Genomic DNA, 21,389 nt, shown 5'->3' on the forward strand with positions numbered 1-21,389 from the left:
AGGGCCCTGACCCCACTGTAGCCCTCTGCTTTCACCCTCCAGGAGCCCTCTACCCACCTGCTGGCTTCCAGTGCTTGTCAAGGACAGTGAGGGGATCCCAGGGCTGTTGTCTGTGCTGACTGCACTCAGTTTCTGGACCCAGAAACTGACACCAGGGGAAGGGGGAGGCCAAGAAAAGGGGGTCCTTTACATCTCTCACCCCAGGAGCCAGGGTCCCTAAGGCGATCTCACAGCTCTCCAGTGTGAGGGAGGAGAGGGGAAATGCAGTGACCGCCACACCAACATTTTCCCGCTCACAGAGCTGTCTGACTGCTCCCTCCCTGACTTCTCCCAGAGCCTTGTGGTAGCCCCCAGTCACTGCATGCCTTCCCTTCAAATGCCTAAGAAGCCAGGAGCAGCTTCTGTCCAGGGTCCTGACCCCACCTCCCAGGGAAATGGACTTCAGATCTCACTGGGAGAAGAGAGAATCGTAGGTGGAGAAAGAGGCCCACTTTGGGTCTTGGGCATCTCTTCTAAAGGGTGCCCTTGAGACTCTTCTGGTGGGTTGCTCTAAAGACCGTGGTGAACGTGGCTCTTGTGTGGGTGTGCTTGGACTGGCTGTGCCAGAGACTGGACCTGATGAAAAGGCTTCTGTGTCATGACCATGATGAGGTTGGCCCAGCCTCAGTCTGACCTGGAATTTGGACAGTTGGCTCTTATGTAGGGTGTGCTGTGCTTCTCTGGACATCCCATTTTAAAAAGGACATACCCAAAAATGAGCTGTGCCCGGAAGAATTTGGCCAGCAGGGCAGAGGCAATGGAAAACACTGGAACAAGAGTGGAAAGATCAGTTTGGATTAGACAAAGGCACCCAGGGAAGCCATGGTGGCTGCTTCCAGAGAGCTGGAGAGTGGTCCTGTATTCTGAAGGGCTGGACTCTGTCTGGCAGTGGAAGCCACAGGGAGAGAGATTTTAGTTCAAGATAGGAAGTCCACTGTAACTCTTAAAGATGTCCAAACAGTGGGAAGAGCGTAATGTGGTGGGTTGCCTGTTGCTGGAATGTTCTAGCAGAGGCTGGTTAGGGAATTCCTGCATGAAGCAGGAGGTTGGGCTGGGGATAGCTAAGTGAAAACACAAAGGAAACTTACCTATGTCATGGCTGTGGCACGAGGTTGGGCCCTCCACATATGTGTGGTATGTCAAAGTTAACATGTGGTCCAGCTCATCTAAGCTTCACACCATCCTTGCCAAAAAAGGCATTATTTCCTGCTTTTATAGATGACACAATGAGCCTTAGAGAGGTTAAAGACACTTCCCTAAGGCTGTCCGCTTGGGAAGCAGCAGTTGGGACTTGAACCCAGGTCTGTCTGGCTCCTGATCCCTTGGTCTTTGCACTCTACCATTCTTGGCTCCAAGTTTCAGGCTCACAGGGCCCTGGGCTAAATGCCCAGAGGCTTGCACCACTCCTGCTCTGAGTCTAAAATCAAGAAGATAGGGGAGCCGAAGCCCTCAGGGGCCGAGGATCTGGAGTCTCGGGAAATTTCTATTTACCTTGGAGTCCAACAGCAATGACCAGCAGGGGACCCCAGAGTTCAGCCTCTGGGTTGCCCTGACCAGGCTGATGCTCCATGACTGACTGTTCTGATTGGAGCATGTGAGCGTTTGTGCCTGTGTGCATGCATGCAAGTGTGCATATGTGCACGTGTGTGTGTGTGTGTGTTCCAAAGCCCGCTTTCCCACCAGTGCTGCATGCTCACTCTTCACCCCCTGTCTTACAGGCATGGCCTGCTGTTCACCCCCTCCTCTGTGCACACAATAAGCCACACTTTCTGGTCCTTATTTCTTGGCCTGGGGTCACACCTGTTGCTGCTCAGACAGGGAAGCCCCCCTCTCCTATCTGGCCCAGCACTTTCTGCCCCAAGCAGGCCCACTCGCTCCATGGTCAACTTGCGCATGATCACCCTTCCCTGTGTTCCCCCTGCCAGCATCACAGTGCAGCCCTGGACCAGTGGGAGGACATCAGAGATCCACATCTTCTGGTCTTTGCTACCCATGACACAGATGAAAGGTGACTGGCACTCCTGTTGTCCCTCAGACCCTCCCTCAGCCTCGCAGGCACATGCCCATTTCTTTTGGAGAGACAGCATCTGGAAGTGAGAACACATCAAGCAGGATTGTGCAACCCCTGCCACTCACTGCAGGACCCTAGGGACATTGTTTAACTTCTCTGAGCCCCAGTGTCCTGTTCTGGAAAACAAGGATAGGAACACCTCTCCTGCAAGGGTCACGTAGGTTGGGCACATAAAGACCCAGCCCAGTGCGTAAACGGTGGTGTTCCCTTGTGCCTGAATTAATGGTAGTGTCCCCTTGTCCCTGAAGACTCTCAGACACTTGATCAGCTGTTGGCTCAACAGTAGATAAAGAAAATGGAAGAACTTAAAGGACTCTGAGATTTAAAAAAACAACAACAACCCAGAACAAAATGACATTGTAAAAATGAGGTATGTTTCAAGTCTGCTAGGGATGAGCCTGTAGTGAATAATTCTGGGCTTCCTCAAGGCCTGTCCTGGGCTCGCATCTCCTGCTGTCCGAAATGGCCATACCCTTCAGCTTCAACCTCCTTCTCCAAGCAGATAACTCACAAATGTGAATCTTCAGCCCAGACCCCTCCTCTAAGCCCACTTGCTCACCTATCTGCATGTTCAGCGACTCCACTTTGACACCTCTAAGGCATCTCAACACCCAACTCATTCTCTTACCCTTTTGTTCACACCTGGTCTGACTCTAGGAAATTATATCCCAGTGAGTGACACCCCCATTTGGCCCATAGTACAAGCCAGGAGCTTCGGAGTTGCTTTTAGTGCCCCTTTATCCTCTCCCCCAACCCAATACCAAAGCCAGTCACCTTTTTCTCTTCTTTCTTGAACATTCAACCTCTCTTCATCTCTAGCAGCCTGGGCCAGCCATTAGCATCTCTCACCTGGATTACGCAGAAGCTGGTAATTCTGCCTGGAATACACTTCCCACCTCACTGCCTAGTTAATTTTGGCCCAGCCTTCAAGCCTCAGTTCAAGGGCCACTTCCTCCAGGAAGCTGTCTTTGAGCTCCCTGAGAGATCTGAGTCTGTCTATTATAGAGCACCGTCCCACACTCCATAGTGCTGGTTGTAGCACAGATCTGATGTGTGTGTGTGTTGGGCGGGGGCAGGGGTCAATGATCAGTGTCACCTCTCCAAGTAGGATGAACTCCCCATGAGGGCACAACCTTGTCTGCTTTTGCTCATCATTAACTCCCCGATGCTGAGAATAGCATTTGACACATGAAGTAGGCAATTAACAAAAGATTGTTGAATGGATGAATGAATTGGCAGGAGTGAGTCTGGAGTCAGGTTTTGCACTTGGGCAGAGAGGCTGGAGGAAGGCGTTCTGGTGCCTTCGAAGAAACAGGGCTGGCCTAAGTGTAGGTGCTGCAAGTGGAAGCAGCTATCGCAGGCTCAGAAAGTGGGTCTGCCAGGGAGTGTGGGCAGCAGAGTTGCAGTGGAGAATGTGCCTTCTTGGGTCACGTGACTGAAAATATTAGTCCTCGGGAGCAATTAGTTAAGTTAATTAGCTCATCCATTTAAGCAGCAGCTAAAGCAATGGGGCCTGAAGACCGTTTGGGGAAAGACACTCAATTATTTGCACCAATGTCACCCTAATTTCCCCAGTAAGCTCAGCTGTGGCTGGGCAAGGGAAGAGACCTGAACACTCAATTAATTTCCTCTTTTTGGGGCCTAGAGTGGGAGGGGTAGAGGGACCTGGGGAGGAGGGCTGGCTGAAAGCAGGCTGCCAGGGCCCTTGAAGCCCCAGTGGCCACCTTCAGACTTTGCATCTCTCATTGACCCTTCTGATCAAGACATAAGTTTTCCAGGCCCCAGGGATGTCACTCCAGAGAGAGGATAACTTAGTCAAGGTCACACAGCAAGTTAGTTCTAGGGACAGACCCAGAACCCAGGCTCCCAGCCTCCTTGACCAGGACCTCCTCTTCAAGGAAAGAAAAGAAGAGGTGCAGAAATCACTGTGGTGACCCACAGAGGTCCAGCGGGTTGTGGTGATGTAGTCACACAGCATAGCTCCCCTAGAGAAGCATGCAGCGGTACCTTGCCTCCATCATGGGACTCCAGCGCCCAGTCTCTGTTTCCCTGTCTGGAAAATGAGGCCAGTGTTTGTGGGGAGTGGGCTTGGAGATACCGCCGTTCCCTATTCCCAATCTCTGGGGATGGTCTTTGGGCATACAGGTTCTGGTCTATTTCTGACCCCCATCCGAGGTCAGCAGTTAAGGCAAGCATCTACTATGGGCCCAGACTGTGCTAGATGCTTTGGGTGGGGGTGGGGGTAACGGCCAAGGTATGGGACCAGTCCCCTGTGGTAGTACAAGCCAAGTGACTGGAGAACAGTACCAGCCAGTGCATAGTGACATGCTGAGCTGTGTGTCTGTGAGGACAAGTCAGTCAGAACTGAGGTGATGAGTGAGGAGATGGAGAACTAAAGGTGCTCTAGGTAAGCGTGTGATCTATATATCTAAGTGTGAATCTATGCAGGGATATGAGGATGCAGATGGGCTGGACGGTTCAGGGGGGGTCCGTGTTGGGGACAGAGGCATGAGAGTTGGAGTGATCAGGTGGGGCCATTTGGAGAAGGGCCTTTTGTCTGGGTGCAGCTGGAAGAGAGTGACAATTGAGATTTTCTATGAAAATAGTGGCATTGAGATGTCAAGCCGCTCATGCAAAAGGACAAGGAAAAACTTACACCATCAGGGAGGGGCATTCTTTCCATGGGATGCAGAGCTGGGGGACTTGCAGGCAAGGCTAGGTTAGGAGGAAATCCAAACTCTAAGGGGTGGTGGGTGGTGGGAAGGAAAATGATATGCATCAAAGGCCAACTCAGGCTCTAGGCACTGTGCTTTAAATGGGTTATCTTAGGTGAATTGGTGATGAATGTTCCTTGAGAAAACGAAACTGGAGCTCATCTGGAGCTCAGAGAGTTTAAGTAATTAATCCAAGTCACACAGTTAGCACAAGGCAGAGCCACGTTTCTGGGTCTGATTTTGAAGCCAGGGTCTTTCCACCGAAGCAGTCCTCTCACCCTTGGCTACATGGAGAATGACTGATGCCCGGCCCCCTCCCAGGATAGCTGAGGGAGTCTCTGGGAGATGGGGCTGGGCACCTTTCCTTTAAGCTCCTCAAGTGACTCTGCTGGGCAGAGAAGTTGAGAGGGCCCAGCAGCAAGCTGCCTCCTGCTTTGGTCCCCAGGTTCCAGCCATTGCATCACAGGGGACTGGCTCCTGTCACCATGCACTAACTCTATTGCTGTCAAGGATGCAGGAGGTAGGGAAGACACATTGGTGCACTGAAGTTGATCTGAGACAGGCCTCCTGCAGAAAGGCAGGTGCCCAAATTCAAAGGAGGAGCTGAGAGATGAAGAACAGTGAAGACAGAGGCTGAACCCACTGACCCCTCCTTGTCACCCCCAACCCAGATCCATGCATGACCCCAGGAGTTCCTCTTCTGCCATCACCACAACACTTGACATATGTTTATTTCTCCCCAGGGAGCCATCCTCAGATGCCACTCACCCAAGGCAAAGGGACGATGGCTGTTCCCTCAACAGATGCACACACGGCTCCTCGGGCCCCTTCCACTGGCATCAGCCACCACCAACTCTCTGCAGAGGGAACAACTCTCCCAGAGATAGTTGAATGATTGGCTGCGATAGGCACCATTTCAGACTTGCTGTGTGACTTACTTAGACGGAGTCTCACTCTGTCACCAGGCTGGAGTATAGGGGCGGGATCTCGGCTCACTGCAACCTCCGCCTCCCGGGTTCAAGCGATTCTCCTGCCTCAGCCTCCTGAGTAGCTGGGACTACAGGTGCACACCACCATGCCCAGCTAATTTTTGTATTTTCAGTAGAGACGGGGCTTCACCATGTTTGCAGGATGGTCTCGATCTCTTGACCTCGTGATCTGCCTGCCTCAGCCTCCCAAGGTGCTGGGATTACAGGCGTGAGCCACCACGCCTGGCCTCTGTGTGACTTATTTAAACATATTCTTCAGCTTTCTAATTCTGTAAACTGGGTAGAATAATATCTGCATGGAAACTTATACCTGAAGGCTTTAGGAAAAAGAAAGATTGTTTAGGAGCCTTTTGTAGCTTCTTAGCTGTGAGGTAATAACTATTGATAGATAGGAATGTGCCGAGGTGGAAAGAATGAACCAGCATTTGAGTCCAATAGTCTGGAATCAAATCTAGTCACTGCCATGTGTGAGGTTCTTAATATCTTCAGAGCAAGTTTTCCTGTATAATTTATGAGTCAATGAATTCCATGTCTTCTGCCCAACCTCCTTTCTGAACTCCAGGCCCATATTTCTAGGGGCCTCCTGGACATTTCCTCCTGGATATGGCACAGGCTCCCAAACTGATCGTGTCCCAGGCTGAACTCCCCACTCCCACCCACCCCTGTGCGTCCTGTCTTGGTGACTGACATCCCTATCCTTCCCGTTTCACATGCCAGAGATCCAGAAGTCATCCTGGACTCCTCTCTTTTCCTCACCCCGACCCCCAGTTAGCTACCCGGTGTGCAGTCTTGCATGTAGATGAGCAAATCCATCCCTTCCTTCCCACTCCCATGGCTCCTCCATGGTGTAGACTGGTATTGGCTTTCCCTTGACCTGCCGCAACACTCCCTCTTCTCATTGCCTCCTGCCAGCTCCCTGCTTCAAGCCTTCCGCTGTGCCCGTTGCCTGTGTGGGCAGAAGCCCCACACCCTTAGCCCGGCTTGCAAGGCCCTTCACATCCAGGCTCCAATGCCCCTCCCACCCCACTCCCGGCCCCTTCTTCCCACTCTGCCCAGTGCCTCCAGGCGGCATGCCCAGCGTCCTCCTCCTTCCACGCTGGAGCACTCGCTATTGCCTTTGCCTGAAACACCCGCCTTTCCTTGGGATCAGATCAGAAGTGTACTTCAAGAGCCACTCAGAAGCCATCTTCTCTGGCTGTTCCTTCATCTTAACCCCCATGGAGGCTCCAAGGGCTCCGGCTCCACGGTCTTTTGTGCACAGCTGCTGTTTTCCCCGTGCTGCACTGTTATCTGCCTACGTGCCTGTCTCCCCCAGCAAACTTCCAAACTCTTGTGGGCAGGGATTGTGTCCCAGAGCACTCTATCCCAGGGCCAGGCAGAGTGCAGGGCACATAGTATGTATTCAATAAAAACATATCATAGCCAGGTGTGGTGGTGTGTGCCTGAAATCCCAGCTACTCAGGAGGCTGAGGCAGGAGAATAGCTTGAACCCGGGAGGCAGGGGTTGCAGTGAGCTGAGATTGTGCCATTGCACTCCAGCCTGGGTGACAGAGCGAAACTATGTCTCAAAAAAAAAAAAAAAAAAGCATATGAAACAAATGTTTGGCAGACCCCAAAGACCCAGCTACTCTGGAAGAGACGTACATGTAGGCTATGCCCCTTATATATGTGCCCAACCAGTAGGTGGCAATGGAAGTGTCACTGCGTGCAAGCACATGACCCTTTCTGGGGTCCTCTCAGGCAGGCTGGACACCCCGGCTCACAGGTGGACAGGAGTACCTGGAACGCGGGGCTCACTCAGGTAGAGTTCCTCAGGCTGCAGTTGACATACCCGCGGACAGGGGAGTTGATTATTTGGGCTTCTTGGATTCTCTGGGAAGATCCTCTGAGCCCAGCCCCAATTCCCTTTTCCTCTTCCGGGGCCCTCTGCCAAACATCTGTTCTTAGATGGCCTACATGTCTGGCTCGAGTCTAGAGAGAACTTGGAATCGCTCCCCATGTCCGGGAAAAGCCCTTACGGAGGGGATGGAGAAGATCTGTACTTTAGTGCAGGGAAGACTGGAGCTGGATTGACAGCAGCCTGGGAGACTGAAGTTGGCTGTGCGGTCTTGGGCAAGTCACATCACTCCCCAGAAGGTGGATGGGTTTTAGCGCCTCCACAGACCAGTGCTTGAATACTGGCTCTGGCACTTCCCAGCTATGCAGACTTGGGCAAGTCATTTGCATTTTGGGGGCCTCAGTTTTCCCAGCTGTGAAATGGGGACAAACACCAGTTTCATAAAGTAGTTACAGGGATGAGGTAGGATCCAAGTTTCTACAATGCTGTTCAGTTTATGACTGAGGAAGGAGGCACCTGTATCAATTGGCAAGGCATATGGCACAGGGGTTTGGAGTGCGGCCTCAGGAGGCGATGATGAAGTTCAGATCCTGCATCTTCCCTTTTCTAACTGTGTGACCTTGGACAAGTTATTTCACCTCTCTTTACCTCAGTTTTCCCATCTTGAAAATAGAAATAAGAATAATCCTCTCTCCTAGTGTTTTTGTAAGTATGAAGTAAATAAATTCATGTGAGACCCTTAAAATAGTACCTGGCACATAGTAAGCATGAATGCGTGCTTCCTATCACCATTGCTGTCAGCCTCATCAATATCATCATCTCAATACTTGAATCTCATTAACTCCAGGCACCTACTTGCTCTTGCAGGAAATCTTGCCTCCCCCAGATCTGCTTCATCCCAGCATATGATCTGGGAGACCCCTAAAGCTCATGTACACATGCTCATACTGTCTGGGCTGCCACTTGATGCTGGTTTCAGTGTCTCTAGTTCCTCCAGCACCACCACTGTCCAAAGCTGCTGCATGGCCTCTGATGCCTGGGCCCTGCTCCTCCTGCTGATGTGCCTGTCTGTCAAGGCTTTCAATCTTCTGCAGCCTTAGCTGCTCAGCAGCTTCTTTCAAAGAGAGAGTGAGAACAGTCCCTCCCTAGGTGATGTGATCATTGGAGGGGCAGAGTCTCACAGCAGGTTGCTTGGGCCTTGAAGTGTTAGATTTAGTGAGCTTGCTCTTGAGACAGCTCTTTCATTCTACACACAGCCACTCCTCTTCCGAGGATCACTGGGTCAGACAAGGTCAAGAGCCAGCCACTCTGCCCAAGCTGGAGGGTCTCTCTGTCTGACCTCAAGCCCTGTTGTGCAGACTTGCTTGTTTTGTCAGCTTAATTCTTTCTTTTTGGCAATAACCCCTACTCAACAACTGCCAAAAACCTCTCTATATGTCTGGAGCCTGACTGTGAACACAGTTCAAGTTTTTCCCCCAGGGAACTCCTCTTTAGCCCCCAGGTAACCCAGTGGATGCAAATCCATACTCCAGAAGACGGATGCCAGCAGACGCCTTGGGTTTGAGGTATGCATCTCAGTCTCAGCTGCAACCCATCCTGGATGCCTTGCCCCACGCAACATATATAAACTGCCTGGTACATAGCAGGCACTAAATAACCAGTATGTATTTTTTATTAGTTTCCTCACCTGCAAAGCAGAGATAATGTAAATTACAGGCTCACACCTGTAATCCCAGCACTTTGAAAGGCCAAGGTGGGCAGATCGCTTGAGGTCAGGAGTTCGAGACCAGCCTGGCCAACATGGTGAAATCCCATCTCTAGTAAAAAATACAAAAATTAGCCAGGCATGGTGGTGCATGCCTGTAGTCCCAACTACTTGGGAGGCTGAGGCATGAGAATCTCTTGAACCTGGGAGGCGGAGGTTGCGGTGAGCCGAGATCACACCTCTGCACTCTAGCAACAGAGCGAGACTCTGCCTCAAAACAAATAAGCAAACAAACAAAACAGCTAACATTTACTGTGCCCTTATTATGTCCAGATGATGTTCTAAGTTTTTTACATGTATTAACTCATGCAATATTCACAATGATTGCATGAGGTAAATACTGTTTCTGTTCCATTTTATGGATGAGACATAGGGTGTGAAGTGCCTTGACCAAGGTCACACAGCTGCTAAGTGGCAGAACCAGGATTCTACTCCCACCACTGGCTTCGGAGCCTGTGTTTGAACCATCGTGGTATCCATGCTAATGCTCAGAATTACTGTGAGATCCAATGATTCTATGTCTTATGGCTCTATACAAGCACTAAGAGCTGCTGCTCCCATGGCTCAGTGATTTGGAGAGGGAGGGAGGAGGGGGGAGGAGGAGCAGGGAGAGGGTCTCTCTTAGCACTAGTGATGGTCGTGGTAGTGACTGCAGGATTTAGAGGCTCTGCAGCAATCTAGTTGCTGCGTTTCTGGAAGGGAATAACTGAGAGCCCTTATTTTGTTTGGACAGGTCTGAAGTGGGGAGGGAACTCGGTCAAGGTGAAGAACTACATCAGCTTCTCAAGCATCCTCTTCTCTCCCTTCCCCTCTTTCTCCTTCACTCCTCATTCAGCTAGGGCCTGGGGGCAGGGGTGGGGTTTCCAGCAAGGCTGCCTCCACACTGCCCAGGCAGGTAGCCTCAGCTACTGTTGCAGGGTTCAGCTGTTGGGGGTGCTCATGGAGTACGGCTGGGGGGGAAGCCTCCCAAGCAGCAGCCTTCACTAAGGCCTAGATCGCTCAGAGAGAAAGGAGGACACCTGAACAGCCACAGAAAGCTGGCCCAGGAGACTGCAAAAGTACTCTTTGAGGCACCTCTTCCTAACATGACCCTTCCCTCTATGGGCCCTGGAAACATATGGGCAACAGGAGCCTGATCCTGCAGGGCTAGCTTAGAGCCCAGAGTTCCAGGACAGCTCCAGCGTTTCTGTAGAGGAGGGACTTAGGAGTTGCCATCTCATTGGAAGGGAGGTAAGGGGCCTTTATTTTAGTCTGTGGACTTATTTGGAGGTGACTTTGGGGAGGATGCTGATAGAGATCATGAAGGAGGGTAAGGTCTCCCCAACCCTGCCCTGGCCACCATGGCTCTGCCAATGCCTGTACCACAGCTCCAGGCCTGGGGTTTGTACTGACACTTGAGGCCAATGCAGGGACAGTGCAGAGAATCCTGTGCTTGGGCGGCAGACCTGGAGAGGCAAAGCCTCAGTGGGGATGAGCTGGCTTCAGCTGCTGTCCACCTTGTCCAGGAAGCCTAGAGGGAGAAGTTAGGATTTCAGGAGCCACTAAGTGAGGTGGGGCTGCGGAGGAGAGAGAGTTGCGGGTCAGGAAGGGGAGGGATAGTTAGAACCCTGGGGGAGAAGGCTGAGGGTGGAGTAAGATGCTCCTTCCCTTATTCCTTCAGCCCTCTGTCTTCCCCAGCAAGGCCAACACTGCTATGCCAAGAATGGCACTGCGCTAGTCTCTCTATATACATTATCCCGTTAATCTTTACAAAAAGTCTGTTTTATAATCAAAATCCCCATGTCGCAGGTGAGAAAGTTGAGGCGTAGAGAAGTTATGCAATTTGCCTGTAGTCATACAGCATACAGAGGCAGCATGAGGATTTGAGGATGCAGGATTTGAGGTGTTTACTGAGTGCCTACTCCGGGCCAGTAGGCTCGGTGAGCAGGGGTCCTTGCCCTCCTGGAGCTTACAGTCTAGTGTTGTGGGAAGACTAGAACAAGGAAGGATAAGCGTGATGAGGGCTGCAGAGGAGAAGCACAGGGCACACAGGGAGAGGGGTCAGGGAACTGGGACTGGCAGGATGGAGGGGGTTGGCCTGGTGCAGTGGGGTGTGGAGGACAACATGTACAAATGCTCTGCAGCAGGAAGGAGCATGGCCCTTTGGGCCCTGCAAGGAGACAGTGAGGGAGTGGGCAGTGCCAGGTGAAGCTGGAAGGTGGGTAAGGGCTGCATCTAGAGATGCTGCTGCATGAAGCCTGAAAGGAGAGGACAGGGTAGGATGGACAGTCAGGACCTAAGGAGCACCTGGGGAGGAGGGCGGAGCTCCAGATATGCACCCAGCCCATGTAGACTCACAAGACCCAGCTCCATGCCCTAACCTACCTCAGGACCTTGGGTGAGTCATCCACCCTTTGGGGGCTCCCTGTGCCTCAGTGGAGTGAAGAATTATCCCTTCCTCGCCCTGCTGCCTCCTGGGAAAGTTGATAAGAATCAAGTGAAATTAAGACTGTCAGGCTGTCATTGTCATCCCTATCAGGGGAAGGGTTCTCTGGGGCCTGAGGGGGCTCTGAGTGAAGCACAGCTGTGTTTTCTCCAGAGACCCACCGTGTTCCCATCCTCCCCCATTTTGGCCCAGCCGCTGCCTGTGCAAATGTCACCTGATCCTTCCACATGCCATCAGAATTCCACTTCCGCCCAAGAGGGGAAAGGGCACATTGGAGGCAGCATAGACACAGTATTTTCAGAAGGAGCAGACATAACCTTACAGAAGTGCTTTATTTTCTGTAATTAGACTTTATTTTACTGGAGGCAGCTTTGCATAAGGCTCAGGCGTCTCTTGGTCCATTTTATCAGAAGGAACCATGGGGGTCATTTCATCCATCCCTTTTCATCTAAGCAGCACTACATTCCAATCGTGAAGGCATAAGCTTTCCCTGTCAAGCAGGGATGCTGCCCCAGACCCTTAGCATCAGGAAACCCCAAAGTCAAACCTGAATCCAGCCTGCTGAATGAAATTTGAGTCCCATCCTCCCTCCTCCTAGCAAAAGAAGGTTTGGGGGAGATTTCAAAACAGAAGCACTTCTCTCCCCAGGGAGAAACGGAAGAGGAGCAGCAGGTACTGCTCTTCAGCCCGCACACCTATCTCAGGTGACAGGTCCCCTCCTCAGTGTGGGATGACGAGGTGGGGGTAGGTTACGGGAGTGTAGCAGAGTGGGGGGAAACCCCTGGTGCCCTCCTGCTGAGCATCTGACCTTGAGCCCTTTACCCCAGGTCCCCCTTTCCATCTGAAGAACAGTGAGGGGTCAGCAGACCTGACTAGAGGGGCTCAGGCATGGGTCCTCTCCCCCAGCCCACACATGAACACACTCACACACCCTTCCCAACACCCAGGTATGCAGATGCACACTCCCCCCACAGGACGAGCAGCCCGGAAATCCCTGAATCAGCTTTTCTGCAGTCCAGGGTCTGTGACAAGCGAGCTGCTGCCGTTCTGAAGAGAGGCTCCAGCCCGGCCAGGAGCAGCGGGTGCTGCAGCACTTCAGTCCCCGGCTTCGGGAGTGAGGTCTATGTCCTGGGGCAGGGGATGCCTGGAGGAGGGGAGGAAGGGGGATTCACTGCGGGTATTGGGAATTTCCCAGTTCCCCAGACTCTGTGGGGATGAGAAGCCCTGGAAAGCCCTGAGTGACTGCCCCCCCCAACACACATGCACACAGGATTTTTGTGTGTGTGGGTTGGGGGATGAGGAATGTCACTTCCTGGGTCAAACACCAAACTCGAGTCCTGGTCCTGAGTGTGCAGAGCAGAAGGCAAACAGAAAGCAGCTGCATGGAGGGTGAAGGAGAGGCTGAGGGGAGAGGGCGAGGACGGGGTGGAGCTGGGAAGGTCAGGGGTGGTTAATGGCCGGACAGCAGCAGAAATTCCACCTGGAGAGCTGGGGCCCCGAGGTCTTATCGGGTGAGGTTGGGGGTTGAGGGTGAGGCCCAAGGGTGAGACTGAGGCACAGGAGTGCTGCCCAGGCTCTCGGTCCTCCCTGCCCCTCCTGGTGCTCACCGTGGGTGTCAGCCTCGCTTTTCCCAAGTGGGAGAAAGCAGAGTTGTGGAGGTGGGAGGTGTCGGGTCCGTGGCAGAGCCCTTCTGCTGGGTTCCTATCTGGGAACAGGCAGAGGGTCCTGTGCCAGCAGACGCTCTTCCTCCTCTCCCCCACACCCGTACCCCTCCATCGCCCTTTCTCCCCTCCCCAAGTGGCCCGTGAAGAGCCCTGGCACCAGCCTTTACCTCACCCTCCAGGACAGACTGAGGGTGGGGACCGCGGGCTGCCGGAGCCCTCGGGGCGAACTCCCCAGCTCCCCTTCCCCTCCAGCATCTGCCTTTTGTTCCATCTCTCTTCTCCCTCCCTTCTCTCCCTTGACTCAGGAAAACCTTCATCCGTATCTCCCGCATGCCATTCCCTACAGCCAGGGGGTCCCCTCCCCCAGCTAATCCCCGGAACCGAGAGGCTGTAAACTCGGAGCTGGCGGGTGGGGTGGGGAGTGTTGCAGGAGTGCACGGAGCTGGCGGGGACTCCTCGGCAGAATCGGGGGAGTCCCGTAGGGCTCCGGGGGCTCAGAGCCGGCCCCGCCCTCCTCAAACTTCCGTAGGACCGCGCCAGTTTAAACCCCTCTCCCCCAGCCTAGTCCCTCCCGCACACACCTCCCCTTCTCCTGTCGTCCGTTTCCCCCTCCGCTGGCAGGACTGGAGAAGGGGGGCGTGGGCGCGCGGAGGCAGCCTCCCCAGCAGCGGGGATTGCCTGGGGCGGGGGCCCTGCGTCGCGGTTTGCGGGGATCGCCCTCGGAGGGGCCGCACGCGCTGTGTGCAGGCGAATGTGAGGAGCATCTCAATAGGCGGGCGGGGGAAGCGGGATCAGGTTGTTACTACTGCAGAGAGAGAGAGAGAGAGAGGAAGAGAAGAGAGAGAGGGAGAGACTCGAGAGCGAGCGAGCGCGGGAGCGAGGGCCGCAGCGGCAGGGCCGGCGGGGAAGTGGGAAGAGGGACCTGGACTTCGGGACCCCAGCCGTCCCCGCCCCCGCCCTCTCCACCAGATCAGGCTGAACGCGCCCGGAACGTCCCAGGGTAAGAGGGAACCCCAGGCGGGGCACCCCACGAGGGCAGCCAGTAGTCCCGAGCGAAGCCGTGCCTCGACCGACAGTGGCCACCTCTAGGGCCTGAGGCGCGGGCGGACGCGGGGTCGCCAAACGGTGACACTCTGACTTTTGGGGCTTGGTGCTCACTGCCGGGTAAACTAAGAGTAGGTAGGACTGAGCCCGCGGTGGGAACTGTAATCCGGAAATCCATGGGCGTCGGAATTACCTGGCTAGACCCGGGGGAGGTGTCCTGAATTATTTCGGGAACCCCTAGCCCCCAACCTATCTCTCCCCGCGGAGAGCCCGGGTCCAAAGCGGAGAGAAGGCGAGAGAAGCCGCGGTGCCTTAGCGCTGGGACCAGGGACCTGCGGTGAAGCGAAGGCGACTCGCCGCAGAGAGGCCGTGGGAAGGGCGCGGGGAGGTGCATGAAGTGGGCGTGCGGAGAGAAGTGGGTGCGGGGCGCATGGGACACCGCAGCGCCTGCTTCGCTGAGAAGGAGCTGGAAGACCATACTCGCGCTACACTGGGGAGCCCCTGGCGCAGAGTGGGGTGTGCCGGAGGCACTGGCGGTTTGCAGGACTGGCTGCCTTTCTGAGCGCCCCCGCCTTGCCGCAGCCGTCCAGGGTTGAGATGAGCGGCTGCATTTTCCACCCCTTCCTCTCCCAGGAACTTTCCCACACTTTGACACGCGCCACGGCTCTGTGCATTGGAGGAAGCAGGCTCCCGGGGATCCTGGCAAGCTTGCAGAGACCCGGGTGGGCGACGGGAGGGGGCAGCTGGGCAGTGGAAACGAGGGCCCTACTCAGTTTGCTGTGTGACCTTGGACAAGCTACTGCACCTCTCTGAATCTCAGGATGATGGAGGCGCATGGTGCCCAAGACAGGAATGGGGACGAGGTGGGGGAGGGCGCGCGGGGGGACAAGCTCATGGGCACGCCTGCCCGAGCCTCTGCACCTGGGAATCGCTGCCTTTGGTCACTGGCCTCTCTTAAGTGAGTTCAGTGCTCACTTCCGGGGCAGGGGGTGGCAAAGTGGAGCTGTGAACCCAGCGCCCCAGGGAGAGTCCGAAAGCTTCCATTCTGACCTGTCCTATGACCTTGGGCAACTCACTGACCCACTCTGGGCCTCAGTATCTTCATCTGGAAAATGGGGTTTGGAATTTAAGGTATCTGAGGTTTCTCCCAGTCCCAACACCCTGCAGGTGTCGCCCACTGAAAGGATGGGGGTGGGGTAGAATGACCTAGCTGGGTAGAATGACCTATCCTCTGGGAAGACTGTAGCTCCCCTACTGCACCCCCCATCCCAAAGTAGCAGGGCTGTGACACCCTCAGCCTGTTCATTGGTCATCTCTCCCCACTTTCAGAATCCAGCTGATGGGGAGAAAGGCCGGCTTTCCAGCATTACACATCCTCTTTGCAGAGGGCAGGTTCTTTCCTAGGGAAAGGTTGGCTGTGACAGACAGATGACTACAGGTTAAAGGGTGATGTCAAGGACCTCACAAGGTCATGCGGTCTGCTCTCTACCTCCAGACAGGGCTGCATTCATCTCAGATAAGGAAGATCTGAAGGAATTGTCTCGTTTTAGAAAGATCTCCACTACAATAGCCTAGAGCACCCCACTGTGCAATGTGACAGTCCTTGCCATAGGAAAGTCTAATCTAACTCCTTTTTGGGATGAACTCTGGTTCTGTCTTCGGTTGAGATGAGACAATAACTTCTTACTGGGCATTAGGGTGTTGCGGACGAGTCCCAGTTTGAGACAAGAGAGCTGAGTTTAATTTACAGGCTCTGCCTCCAATTTTGTGACCTTGTGTGACCTTGGGCAAGGCCCTTTCTTGCTTTCCTCACCTGTACATTGAGAAGGTAGAACTAGATAACTTCTCAGGCCCTTGCAACCCCACAGTTCTGTGGCTGCAGTTCTGGGCTGGTGTCTGAGTCCAGGAAGTGGGCTTGGCTGGGTGATGGGAGCAGGTGGTCTCCAGGAATTCCCAATGCATTGCCCTCCCACTTCTGTCACCAGAGTCGAGACAAATTGAGACAAATACTGTATACGAATTTCAAAGCCAGGCACACCCCTGGAGGGAGTCCCCAGGAGACCTTGGCTCTACTGGTTATTAGCTGTGTGACCTTGAGCAAATTACTTTATATCTTAGAGCTTCAGTTACTAAGTAGTCAAAACAGAATGAGAATAGTGGTGGTATTTTAGGGTTTTTATGAGGATTAAACAAGAAGCATATGTAAATACTTGGTCCAGTACTGAGCTAAGTCCTCAATGAGTGGTAGCTATTGTTAATAATAATAATACAAGCTGCGTAGCAAGCAGGTGGCAGGGCAGCTGTGAGTAGTGGCCATGGGGAGCAGGGAAAGATTGTGGACTTGCAGTGTGATCTTCCCCTACCATCTTGAAAGCTTCCCTACAAAATGTGAACATCAGCACTGTCTCACTGTCTCACTGTCTCACTGTCTCTCTGTCTCTCTGTCTCTCTGTCTCTCTGTCTCTCTGTCTCTCTCTCTCACCATTAGGACCATTCTGCAGTAGAAACTTCATGGGAAACAGAGAGACTGCCTGACTTTCCAATAATCTCACACCAGTTTTCCTTGGTTCTCCCTTCCCCACTCTCTGCCACACCTCTGTGGTTATGAAAAAATGGGCCTTTTACTCCATTCCCCAAACCTTCTAGGAATGGACCAACTGAGAAGCAGAGAGGGGTAAAGCCAGATGGGCCCTGGAGTGAGTGGCTAAAGGCATGTCTACACCCAGGTGGAAGGAGTGGCAAAGGGACTGGCTCAGCCTGGAGGGGGACTCCCAGGACCTCATGGCCGGGACTGAAGTTTACCCTAGACTTGCTGTGTGACCTTAGGCAAGTCGCACACCACTGTGGACCTCAGTTTTCTCATATGTGAAGTGAAAGCTTGGTTTAGATGACCCAAAGTCCTTTTGGCTTTGTTGGTCCATGACCCTGCCGGCTCTGCCTTTGCCAAGGCTGGGTGGGGCGGGGTGGGGTGGGGTGGGAGGTTTGTTGGAGTCGTTCAGGCTTTGGATGTTCACTGCCCCATGATTCCAGTCCTATAAGTCAGCTTGGGGAGAGGCAATGACCTCCCCTTCTCAGTAAGAGTACTGATGGTTAAGAGCAAAGGCTTTGCAGGTAGATATATCTAGGTTCCCATCTTGGCTCGCTCCTTAATATCTGTGTGAATTCAGGCAAATTACCAACCTCTCTGAGCCTCAATTATCTCATCTGTGAAAAGGGAATATTACCAACCTGGAATAGGAAGTCCGTAGTGTGATATTGACTAATGCACAAGGGATGGGTTTTTGAGGTTCTATGTTATCACAGAGAGGGCTCAAGTTACAGGAGGAGCAGGGATACAGTTCACAGTCCTGCAGTTGTCATCATGCACACGATCCCCCAAAATGCCCCAATGTCCTGTGTCCTCCTCTTGCTGTGCACTGGCCTCAGGCTCCAGGAGTTTGCATGCTCTAGTCTTCGTCATGGGGCCTGGAGAAAGGAAGAGCTCAGCCACAAAGGCCAAAGGTCAAGCAAGCATGAGTCTGAGAGAAGTGTGGCTGACAAAAGGCTCCTGATGATCAGGAACACGAGCCAGCAGCATGGCATCCCTCCATTCAAGGTTAGTCATGAGGAAAGGCTGTGAGAAGCAGCCTTGGAGAAAAGCTGAAGGAGCGGGGGACACCGCCTTCCACAGAGATGTGTTAGATGAGTGGCACGGCAGGACGAGGCACTGAAAGGGGCTGTGGGATCATCTCATCCAGCCCTCTGTTTTGATTATGGGGAAACTGAGGCTTAGGGGGAGCTCCAAGCCCAGCGACGGGGCTTGCCAGCCCTTGTAGACCCTCAATCCAACGCTCTTTCCTTCCTCCCTGTTAAGCACCAAGCAGTTATTTTCCATCTTTTCTAAAATCAGAGCACAAGGTAAAATGCCTTGACTGCAGCAGAAAGGACATGGGTCCTGATAGGAAGGAACTTCCTGATCTAGATACTGAGATCATGGGGTCCAACCTTCCCATTTTGCAGGATAGAACACGGAAGCCCAAGAAAATTAAAGAACTAGCATAAGGTGACCCGGTATCAGACACTTGAATTCCCAGGCCTGGGCTCTCTCAGTTATGCCAGCTATGCCACGCTGCTGCTCTTGAGACAGACAGGGCAGCAGGATAGCCAAACATGAAAAAAATAATCCCAGATGGGCTTGGGGAAGGCAGGGAGGACAGAAAGACAACAGACCAAAAGACAGAAATATTACTTCCAAGACCACGCTTTTCTTTCTCAGCTTGTCACAGTTGGCCCCTGCTCAGAGCTATTGAGGCTGGCAGCTTGCTTTGCCCTCTGAGAGGAGAGAGGAGGGAGACAATAGCCAGCCCCATTGGTCTCACTTCCATTGACAAGGCTGAGTGAAAGAAAGTCAATATTTGCCCAGTGGCAAAGGACGGGGGATAAGTCTGACTTGGGATGGGGCGGGGTAGGGGCGAACAGGGGTAGGGTGATGGGGAGTGATTCTGAAAAGGAAGGTTGCAGCGTGTAGGGCCTCGGGTGTGAGCACTTGACTTCTGAAGGAGCCTTTGGATTTTCCGCATTAAATAACCCTTTGTATCTTGGAGTGCATCCGGCCGCATTTGCAGGCACCATCCTCCCGGAAGCCCTGATCCCTAATAAATTTCCCTTATTGTTTGGAGCTGACACCTCCCCAGCTTCCAGCTCCCTGGAGAAATGGAACTTTTGAAGCTTTTGCAGAAAGGCCTCCGAGCAGATGGCCCATTGAGCGGGTCTCTCAGGCAGAGCCTGCAGAAGCTGCAGAAAGGCTCAGTTCCTTATCTGGGCCCCCAAGCCTAGGGAAAGATGTGGAAAAAGTCCTTGGCAGGTCAAGAGAGGCTGTGAATTTTTTTTTTCTTCCTTTGTTTTGTTATCTTTCCATTTTTCTTCACCACATGCTGCTCCTTTTTTCTCTGTGTCCTGAGACTGGGGAGGGGCTGGGGGGGAGGAGGGGCAAAGCCCACAGCCTTTCCCCAGCTGGAATGGAATTCTTGAACCCTGTAGCAGCTGCCGTCTGCTTCAGTGGCTTTTGTGATTGCTGTGTTGCTCATGGAATCGCATCTTAGCAATTTAACAAAGGGTGCATTTGGAAGCAGAAGGGTTTCTAGTAGAAGGTAATGTGGCTGTACTGCAGCAGGAAGGGCTCATGTGAGGTACAAGGAAGGACTTCCTACCGGGGAATTGCCCGCTGTTGGCAAATCTGCTAGGTGGAAAACCTTGGGAGTTGATCCACCGGACTCCCTTACTCTCTTGGGAATGAGCTAGGTTTGTTACCTGCCCCTGAAGGGGCCACAGTGACATTCCTGGAGGTCAGCGCTGCCACCCAAGACTAAACCTGGTCCCGCAGCCACCAAATTGATCATCAGGGCCGGCAGTCCTTGGAGACCAGAAAGCCAGAGTAGCTTCCAAAGGCCTTAGTTTGGCCCCGGGCACTGAGGGAGGGGCAGAGGGTGAAAGGGGGAAGGAAGGCCCTTGGCCTGGCCTCAGCCCAGCCAGCCCTGCAGCCAGGAGAGATACTGCAGCACCTATGAGCAGCCAGCAGGAGAGTCTCTCAAAGCTGCTGCTCACAGTGGGGCAGACGGAGCCTGCCAGCTCCAAGCCTGCCTTCAACTTGCTCCCCACTGCTCGGCTGGGCTGGGACTTGAGGGCAGCCGGCTGCTCAGAGACAGATTGCAGCCTGTCCCCCATCCCCGCCCCCAGCACATGGCGCCTGGGTGAGAGCACAGCCCAGCTTCTGGACTTATGTGGACTTCTTGCATGCGTACTTTGTCTTGAGCTGACTCGTGTGCCCCTAGTCCATGGTTTTTGGTTTTGGTTTTCAGGTTTTTTGAGACAGGGTCTCACTCTGTCGCCCAGGCTGGAGTGCAGTGGTGTGATCACGGCTCACTGCAGCCTCAACCTCCCGAGGCTCAGGTGATCCTCCCACCTCAGCATCCCACATAGCTGGGACTACAGGTGTGCACCACCATGCCTGGATAATTTTTGTTTTGGGAGGTTTTTCTTTGTTGTTGTTGTTGTTTTGGTAGAGACAGGGTTTCACCATGTTGCCCAGGCTGGGCTCGAACTCCTGGGGCTCAAGCAATCCTCCTACCTCAGCCTCCAAAAAGTGCTGGGATTACAGGCGTGAACCACCATGCCCAGCCCCTAGTCCATGTTTTAGTGAGACTTGGGATATGAGGAGCCTTGTACTTGCATGTGCTTCGCACTGTGGTGCAGTGGTTAAACCTCAGATGCTAGGGCTAGGTTGCCTGTATTCAAATGCCAGCTCCTCCAGTTTTTTATCTGTGGGACTTTGGCTAAGTTACTTAAACACTTGTTACCTCAGTTTCCTCATCTGTAAAATGGAAATGAAATAGCTTGCCATCAGGTTGGCATGAGGATTTAATGTATGACTATTTACATATAGCTCTAAGAACAGGCAGTGCCTGACACAACGGTGCTGTAAAGATTTCGCTATAAAGTAATATAAAGAGTGTTATTATGGTGTTTCTGAAAACTGACTGACGTTTTGTAGATAAAGAAACATAGCAGCAGAGCTGGGAGTGGGGCGAGGCAGGGATATGATTGGCTTTGATGAGAAGAACCTAGAATCCAGTGAACCCACTATTAAGTTACTGCACATGGCCCCAGGCAAGCGGTTTTTCCCTATCTCTTGGACCTCAGTGGTCCCCATTAAAAAATGTGGAGAGGGATGCCTGTCTTCCTCACTTCTCCCAAGATGTCCTGGGATCAAATGAGGCAGATGATGATCTGAAATAGCCAGTGAGCCTAGCGGATGCACAGGTTGGCCTCTCCCTGTCCCTGCTCTGGAGCACATGCTGGCTTT

At 53.2% G+C, this 21,389-nt stretch overlaps 1 protein-coding gene across 4 annotated transcripts in view; it reads left to right on the forward strand.

Annotated features, from left to right (window-relative positions):
* SYT2 (synaptotagmin 2) overlaps positions 1 to 21,389 on the forward strand; it is a 115,373-nt gene that overhangs the window by 53,442 nt on the left and 40,542 nt on the right. The window contains exon 1 of one of the 4 annotated variants that reach the window (XM_009440796.5): positions 14,271 to 14,504. The exons of 2 other annotated variants lie outside the window; for them this stretch is intronic. The gene's annotated coding sequence lies outside the window, so the exon portion shown is untranslated. Of the gene's footprint in view, positions 1 to 14,270; positions 14,505 to 21,389 lie in introns of those variants that run through there. One more of the 4 variants, XM_016935927.4, reaches the window with a different exon arrangement.

Source organism: Pan troglodytes, chromosome 1 (genome assembly GCF_028858775.2).
Source record: "Pan troglodytes isolate AG18354 chromosome 1, NHGRI_mPanTro3-v2.0_pri, whole genome shotgun sequence".
Classification (NCBI taxonomy): Eukaryota; Metazoa; Chordata; class Mammalia; order Primates; family Hominidae; genus Pan; species Pan troglodytes.